Source organism: Salmo salar, chromosome ssa01 (genome assembly GCF_905237065.1).
Source record: "Salmo salar chromosome ssa01, Ssal_v3.1, whole genome shotgun sequence".
NCBI classification, from domain to species: Eukaryota; Metazoa; Chordata; class Actinopteri; order Salmoniformes; family Salmonidae; genus Salmo; species Salmo salar.
The window spans coordinates 141,275,686-141,285,291 of NC_059442.1; the positions used below are offsets into that span (position 1 = coordinate 141,275,686).

The 9,606-nt window shown below is 43.1% G+C and overlaps 1 protein-coding gene across 1 annotated transcript in view; it reads right to left on the reverse strand.

Annotated features, from left to right (window-relative positions):
• Positions 1–9,363, reverse strand: part of LOC106565973 (regulator of G-protein signaling 3) — a 202,382-nt gene extending 193,019 nt beyond the window's left edge. Inside the window, exon 1 of the mRNA XM_014133716.2 lies at positions 9,184–9,363. The gene's annotated coding sequence lies outside the window, so the exon portion shown is untranslated. The remainder of the gene's footprint in view (positions 1–9,183) is intronic.
• Between the last annotated feature and the right edge of the window lie 243 nt (positions 9,364–9,606).

A 9,606-nucleotide genomic window follows, 5' to 3' on the forward strand; every position in this document is an offset into this window, starting at 1 on the left:
TTAGATTTGGGTATGTCATTTTAGGCGAAAATTGGGGAAAAAAAAGGGTCCTGACACCAGATGCAAAACTACTCTGACATGGCGTTGGAGGTGACATACAGTATGACAGGATAAATGATGAAAAACTAAATGAGATTATGATTGGAGAAACAAAACAAAGCAATGGTTTGAGTATTGTGTATTTGACAGTTCAACATGGCAGGAAGTGGACAGAGGAAAGAACAGCGGATATGTGACCTTTTAGGATGGGTTATCTGACTTTGGATCAACAGGACAGTAGCATGAGGCATGAGTTAACCTTAAGTCAGAGCAGCGTCAGTACAAACATCAGTACAGACCTGAGTTATATACACTCTCTCAAACACACACACAGTCTTCCTACTCAGCATGGGGAAAGAAACAGCTCATTGAATCTTCTGATTGAACTCATTTGTCATAACACCTTTGAGATGTGAGGACAGCAGCTCTATGTGAAACAGGGAGATATTATTGATGCTTGACATTTACTATAATTTCATAGAAATATTTAATCTACAGATTAAAAGGAATTTCAAGCCATCTGTTAAAGGGCAGCAACAAAAACAATCTAATAATATACAGTAGAAAGGTCCATGTGTTTCAGTAGGCATTGATGGAAACAAGCGTTAAATATCAAATTGAATATGATTGCCTCTGTTGTTGTTTTAGAGGAACTATATTTTTATCTGACATATACACATTAGAAAGTGTTGACTGTGATCTATGATGGATTGCCACAGGCAAAGTTGAGATTCATCTTTGTCATTCCTCTTGTGCTTACAATGTCAGCAGCAATGTCAAGCAAATGCTACGCCTCCTCTCTAAAACCAACTATAGGGAAGCGGGTTGGGTAGGTGTGTAAATGTTTCAGTGCTTCGTGGGAGGGGAGAGTGCATGTGCATGCAGATGACACGTTCATGTGTAGACCATCTGACCCTAGTTGTAACAACGTTTGAGGGAAGTGCATTAGACATGGTTAAATGCATACACACGTACAGGTCACGTTGTGTCAGTTATAAATACTCTAGCTGTCCTGGAGGGTGAGTACACACACAATAAACAAACAGACAGACAGACAGACAGACAGACAGACAGACAGACAGACAGACAGACAGACAGACAGACAGACAGACAGACAGACAGACAGACAGACAGACAGACAGACAGACAGACAGACAGACAGACAGACAGACAGACAGACAGACAGACAGACAGACAGACAGACAGACAGACAGACAGACAGACAGACAGAGGCACACACACACACAAATATACACACACACACGCACACACAGAGACACAAGCAGACACACAGAGACACAAACACACACACACACACAGAGAGAGACACAAGCAGACACACACACACACAGAAAGATACACAAGCAGACACACACACACACACAGACACAATCAGACACAGATACACAAGAAGACATACACAGAGACACAAGCAGACACACACAGAGACACAAACAGACACACACACACAGAGAGAGAGACACAAGCAGACACAGAGACACAAGCAGACATACACAGAGACACAAGCAGACACACAGAGACACAAGCAAACACAAGCAGACACAGACACAAGCAGACACAGAGACACAAGCAGACACACACACACACAGAGAGAGAGACACAAGCAGACACACAAACACAGACACCCACACACACAGAGACACAAGCGGACACACACACATTTAAAAATCCTCTGAAACACTGCCCTCTACGTTTTCATAATGTAATGTAAATCCATTATAAATTACACACTCAAACAAACCCTCTCACACACACTAACACATGAATACAGACCTTCCTCTACACAGACATACTCTACTCCCACTCAGCCCAGTCCAAGATCTTCTCTGTCCTGGCACCCCAATGGTGGAACCAGCTTCCCCCTGATTCCCTGTCCTTTCTATGCCTGTGATATGCTGTTGTCCCACCTAACTATCTTAAGAGGAATGCACTAATGTAAGTCACTCTGGATAAGAGCGTCTGCAAAATGACTAAAATGTAAACGTATCCCAAACACTCCAAAACCATGAAGGGAAGTCCATTCTCCCTTATACATCCAATACATAAGGTTATGTAAGAGTGTGGGATCTCATGTGATCTGCATTACCTATCCCTACTGTCTAACCCATTATCTGACTATCTAACCCATTGTCTAACTGTCTAACCCATTGTCTAACTGTCTAACCCATTGTATAATTGTCTAACTGTCTAACCCATTGTCTAATCCATTGTCTAACTGTCTAACCCATTGTCAAACCCATTGTCTATCCCATCGTCTAACCCGGTCTAATTGTCTAACTGTCTAAAAAATGGTCTAACTGTCTAACCCATTGTCTATTTGCCTAACTGTCTAACCCATTGTCTAACCCATTGTCTAACCCATTGTCTAACTGTTTAACCCATTGTCTAATTGTCTAACTGTCTAACCCATTGTCTAACTGTCTAACCCATTGTCTAATTGTCTAACTGCCTAACCCATTGTCTAACTGTCTAACCCATCGTCTAACCCGTTGTCTAACTGTCTAACCAATTGTCTAACTGTCTAACCCATTGTCTAACTGTCTAACCCATTGTCTAACTGTCTAACCCATTGTCTAACTGTCTAACCCATTGTCTAACTGTCTAACCCATTGTCTAACTGCCTAACCCATTGTCTAATTGTCTGTCTAACCCACTGTATTTGGTCTTAGATTTGCATCACAGTTTGAAACCTTTTTGTTACATATGTTACTCGCATAGCTTTTGCTGCTCTCAGGTAGCCTAATTCTTCATTTGAATAATCCTATTAGTAGTATTCACTGCCAGAGACGCACACATAACAGCAGTGTCAGAGATCATGCTGGCTCTCTCAGATGACCCTGGCTCACCTCACTGTAAGCAAAGTGTTCACGGCGACCATTTTAACGTGGGTGGCTGTCCCTTTACAAACCTGCTGAGTGGCCTATCATCTAGTCATGAAATTCAAAATCACAGCTGAAATGTCTGAACCCTTTCCTCTTCAGGGTGACTGACTGGGGACATTCATTGCGGTTAAGTTCAAAGCGCTGTGGGAGTGACAAACTGGGGTCAGATACCATGTTTTCCTTCCTCTCTTTCACTCTGACTTTATCACACACCTCTCCCTCTCACCTCCTAATCTCTGTACATTTCCCTCTCTCTGTGTGTTCACTAGTCTGACTTGGCATGGCAAAAAGTATTTTAATTGTGTGACCATATTTTAAGGCATGAGACAAACTAAATGAACATAACCATTATCTGAAATTGCAGCCATAAGTGACGCCAATCGTGCATCTCTCCCTCTCTCTCTGCTTTTATTTAACAGCAACGCACGATTAACATCAAGAGCCTCCATTCAGCGAGCTCTTTTGTCATCTCTCATATTCTCCCAGAAAATGGACTTTTAGTCTTCTGATAACACACTTCAGTTCTCTTCCTTATGTAACAGATATAACAGAGAGCCAGGCTTATGTCAATTGGATCCCAATTTCCATATTGCTTGTTGGGTGGACATAGGCTCTTGTCTTTGTTGGTTCTGCTGCCTAGAAGGCACTGTGTGGCTAGAGCAAGTTAGTGGTTCTATTCTATTCTATTGTATTCTATTTTATTCTATTCTGGTAGGCTAACAGCTGTGTTGTGAACAGTGCAGATTGGCAGATGCAACAGGGCAACAAGGCTTTTACCCAGCCTGCCCCTGGGGCTTTGCATTAAGATGGGTCGTGGACTGTTCTCTCTGCTTCCGAAAGGCAAGCGGTACAGTCTGACACCAACAGGCTCCTGAACAGCTTCTATTCCCAAGCCATAAGACTGCTGAATAGATAACTAAATAGCTACACGGACTAGCTGAGTTGACAATTTTATACATGTTTTACACTGTCTCTATGCACATTCACACACTCACGCCCCCTGATACTCTAACACACACAAACACACACTTCATCATTTGCTCACACACACATAACTCACAAATACATTTATACTAACTCTACACACCCACACACCCACTAACATACAATCATCACATACGCTGCTGCTATTCTGTTTATCATATATGCCTAGTAACCTTATGTTATAGCCTTATCCTAAAATTGAATTTTTTTAATTCCCTCTTCAATCTACACACAATACCCCATAATGACACAGCAAAAACTGGTTTTTAGAAATGTTTGCAAATGTCCCAAAAAATAAATAATGAAATATCATATTTACATAAGTATTACAGGTTTTTCCAACTGCTTACACACGTTTTCAAAACTGTCTCCTTTTTTCAAAACTTTACACACAATTGCCTAAACTGCACACACAAAATGCAAAATGCCTCACATCTCCTTCAAAATGTAACACTGCATTCAAAATGCCATAAACACATGTCAGAATGAAGCATTTGCATCAAATAGCAAACACTGCTTTCATAATAGTACATTTTTGGATATACCATGTAAACACTGTTGTTCTAAATCTAAAGCTCTTTGGTCTTTCATAGGCATATATCTACATTTCAATACAATGTTCTACAGTGAAAGTAATCTGCTGAGAGGGGTAACAAGTACACTGTAAACACGACGCCAGGACAGCGGAGTCAATCACCACCTTCCGGAGACACCTGAAACCCCACCTCTTCAAGGAATACCTGGGATAGGATAAAGTTATCCTTCTAACCCCCCCCCCTAAAAGATTTAGATGCACTATTGTAAGTGGTTGTTCCACTGGATATTATAAGGTGAATGCACCAATTTGTAAGTCGCTCTGGATAAGAGCGTCTGCTAAATGACTTAAATGTAAATGTAAACACCAATGCAATGTAGAAACAGAAAATATTTATTAGGCCAAACATGACTGTTGTATACAGTAGCATACAACAAAACCATAAACATATGTAAACCAAAAGTATATTCTTTAGAATACAGTAAAGAACACAATTGTGTGTATGGGGTCCCGGGGGGGGCAGTCCAGGAATTGGTAGGGGGGGCAGTCACCAGTTCTAAGCTACGCTTCATCTCTTCTCCGGGCTGGGTCTGGCCACAATACTTCGTCCACATCACAAGATACGTTTTCTCTTGCCAAACACTGAAGGAAGTATCTCCTAGCATGGCGTATCCAACCTTGGACAGAGGCAACCTCTATGTCCCCACATGCGTCCTCCATTGCCTGGAGAAGCGGCATGCGGGCATAGGGTTGGTGATCATACACTTTCCAGTGCCAGGCTGAGAAGAATTACTCTATGGGATTTAGAAAAGGTGAATATGGGGGTAGGTACAAAACTACAAATTGTGGATGGGTGGCAAACCAGTTTTGGACCAGAACAGCCCGGTGAAAACTAACATTGTCCCATAAAACCACAAATCTAGCAGGCTCCTGATCTGGATCAGGGACAAGCATTGTGTAAATTGCATCCAGAAAAGTGAGCATATGGCCGGTGTTGTACGGACCCAGTGTGGCATTGTGACGGATATTTTTTTTTTTAATGAAATGTATGCATTCACTACTGTAAGTCGCTCTGGATAAGAGCGTCTGCTAAATGACTAAAATGTAATGTAAAATGTGATGGAGAACCCCGTTTTGAGTGATGGCAGCACACATAGTTATATTACCCCCACGCTGTCCAGGGACATTGGTAATTGCCCTCTGTCCTATTGTGTGTGTGACCTGGTGAATAAGTGTAGGGTTTTGATTGGTTGTTTTTGGAAAAGGAAAGCAAGTCACTTCCTGTTAGATTTTTGTGTTTTAGGTAGAGAATTGTGTGTAGTGTTTTGAAAAAAGTGTTTTATGCAATTGACAACTGAGTCAAAGGCTGAGAAATAACTTATGGTTTTGGATATTTGGTGTGTAGTTTTGCACTTTGAGTGAGCGGTTTCAAAAATCGTGTGACATGAAAAGATTTGTGTGTAAGCAGTTGGAAAAAACTGTAAGACTCTTTACTCAGTACTTTGTTGAAGCACCTTTGGTAGCGATTACAGCCTTGAGTCTTCTTGGGTATGACGCTACAAGCTTGGCACACCTGTATTTGGGGAGATTCTCCCATTCTTCTCTGCAGATCCTCTCAAGCTCTGTCATGTTGGATGGAGAGCGTTGCTGCACAGCTATTTTCAGGTCTCTCCAGAGATGTTCGATCGGGTTCAAGTCCGAGCTCTGGCTGGGCCACTCAAGGACATTCAGAGACCGCTCCTGCATTGTCTTGGCTGTGTGCTTAGGGTCGTTGTCCTGTTGGAAGGTGAACCTTCACCCCAGTCTGAGGTCTTGAGCACTCTGGATCAGGTTTCCATCAAGGATCTCTCTGTTCTTTGCTCCGTTCATCTTTCCCTCAATCCTGACTAGTCTACCAGTCCCTGCTGCTGAAAAACATCCCCGCAGCATGATGCCACCACCATGCTTCACTGTAGGGATGGTGCCAGGTTTCCTCAAGACGTGACGCTTGGCATTCAGACCAAAGTGTTCAATCTTGGTTTCATCAGACCAGAGAAAAATTTCATTTTTGTTTTTCATGGTCTGAGAGTCCTTTAGGTGCCTTTTGGCAAACTTCAAGCAGGCTGTCATGTGCCTTAAACTGAGGAGTGGATTCCGTCTGGCCACTCTACCATAAAGGCCTGATTGGTGGAGTGCTGCAGAGATGGTTGTCCTTATGGAAGGTTTTCCCATCTCCACAGAGGAACTCTGGAGCTCTGTCAGAGTGACCATTGGGTTCTTGGTCACCTCCCTGACCAAGACCCTTCTCACCCGATTGTTCAGTTTGGCCAGGCGGCCAGCTCTAGGAAGAGTCTTGGTAGTTCCGAACTTCTTCCATTTAAGAATGATGGAGGTTACTGTGTTCTTGGGGACCTTCAATGCTGCAGAAAGTTTTTGGTACCCTTCCCCAGATCTGTGCCTCGACAAAATCCTGTCTCAGACAAAAAACTTGAAACTAGGCCAAATTGATCAGTCAGGGTTGCATGGCACACTGACCAACACTACACCGCTGTACGGAGCACCACTGGGACCGGTGCGCTGTCAAACCAGATGTGCCCCACACATCTGCTCCACTTCCTGCTTTAGCTAGCTATGTCCTTTAGCTTCACTGGGAAAATATACTGTAGCCTTCCTGGGTGTAATTGGACAACAAGGTCTGGACCATTCTGGTCAGTAATCGGAGTATGGTTCAAGCCCCACTCCTGCTCTTGTTCCTAGATCGCTTTGTTATCAGTGGGATGCTCTCAGAGGATGCATGAAGGTATGATTTTAAAAACCAAATGCATCATATAAGTATTAGTTGTAACCTGTCATGTCAACCTGAATGTGTGATAAAAAGGCTTTCTATTAATTTCTTATACAACTAATGATGTGTAAGAGATTGCAAAGGAGACAGATGAAAGATAAGCGTTAATGAGTGAGAGAGGGTGAGAGGGTGAGAGAGAAAGGGAGAGCGAGAGATAAAGGGATTGAGAAAGAGAGAGAAAAGAACAGAACAGGACATGGATGAGAGTGGTACTGTGAGAGAGAAAAGAGGGTGAGATGAAGAAAGATAAAGAGAGGAAGGCTACAATAGATGTAGATGTAAATTAATTGGATTTGCCCAGTCCCATGTCCATGTTTCTGGTTAGGACAAACAGAGTTTAGTTGCCCTACATTCACCCAGATGCCAACAGCACAGGAGAGAATCAGCACTGATGTGGGATGCACACATGCACACACACCAGACACCCACAGGCTTTGATATGAAGAGTCACACACTGTTTCACATACAGTGCACACAAACACACACACACGATATACATACACTGATTCTTCAAAACATTAGGAACACCTTCTTAATATTGAGTTCACCCCCTTTTGCCCTCAGAACAGCCTCAATTCATCGGGGTATGGACTCTACAAGGTGTCGAAAGCCTTCTACAGGGATGCTGGCCCATGTTGACTCCAATGCTTCCCACGGTTGTGTCAAATTGGCTGGATGTCCTTTGGGTGGTTGATACACACGGGAAACTGTTGAACATGAAAAACCCAGCAGCTTTGCAGTTCTTGACACACTCAAATCGGTGTGCTTGGCACCTACTACCATACCCCATTCAAAGGCACTTAAATGTTTTGCCTTGCCCATTCACCCTCTGAATGGCACACATACACAATCCATTACTCAATTGTCTCAAGGCTTACAAAATCCGTCTCCTCCCCTTCATCTACACTGATTGAAGTGGATTTAACAAGTGGCATCAATAAGGGATCATAGCTTTCACTTGGATTCACCTGGTCAGTCCATGTCATGGAAAGAGCAGGTGTTCCTAATGTTTTGTACCCTCAGTGTATGCTGTATATTGATCTGATTAAATGGCAGTGGGTCAGACAACACAACAGGTTTAATCAATATGGAGGAAACATTCAGAGCCATACTGACAGAAATATTGATAGGAATTGAGGAGCATGTCTGTCTGGTCTGCATTTAATATCTTATCTTATGTTCAACCTTTGTTAAGATCGATTCAGATGTGAATAATAAAGAGTAATAAACATATAGTTCTTTGTGGAAGGCTGAGTGTAGCTCCTACCGTCATGTCTCATCGTCTGGCTATAGAAATGAGCTGTGTGGCCTATCCTTACTCTAACATCTTAGCTTTTTGATTCATTTCAGTCCATCAGCTTCAGACTGAAGGAACGTTTTCCCATCTCACCCCTGGGCATGGGTCTGAGCAGCCTCATGCCATTGTCAGAAAACAAATCTTTCTAACCAGCAATAAAAGTCTGAAGTTACAACTGGCCCAGTTCTTATCAGACAGCCATTATTACAAAATATAAATACACACACGCACACACACCATTCCTAAAGCTAGTTGCAAATTGCATGAGACAATCTGAGCTTAGTCAAGCATGGCAAATGAGCACGATTACTATTTCATTGGGTCAATCTCAATCTGAGAGGATGACATGCAAATATGAATTACACAAGGCATACCATTACAATGTAATTAAATAATGCGTCAAAGGTGTGTGTCTCTCTCTCACTCACTAACTCACACACCAATAAAGAGAGACAGAAAAGAGAGCGAGAGAGAGAGAGACAACCGAAAGACAGAGAGGAGACAATGAACACTAAAACCCGCTAATTAAGCGCTTCTATCTTCCTATATCTCAATCAACAACACTATACTGTACTGCTGAGTGCACAAAGGCAACACTCACCTACTCCAGGCTGCTCAGGGGGCAGGCACTCAAAGGCATAACTCGTCTATAGTCCACCGGCACCAAGGTGAAAGAGCATAGACAGGTGAGAGAGAGGGAACAGTCACTCTTCTCCACAGAAAACGAGAAAAGATGGACAGTGTGGAGGGAAGAATGAAAGTAAACAGCAGCGTGTGTGAACTCTGCAGTTTCACTCCAGCACACAGTACAAACACAGAGCTGTTTGCAACCACTCAGAAGCCGAGTGCTTGTCCAGCCCCCTCCTCCCTCCCTACCTCCCTCCATACTTCGCTCTCCCTCACTCCCTTAATCCCCATTTCTCCCCGCACCCCTCACCCCACCTCCCGACCCAGAATGTTAAGGCCCCCTTTAGTTAGCCCCAGCTGCGAGCTCGGCACAGTCCGCACACACTCATACACACAC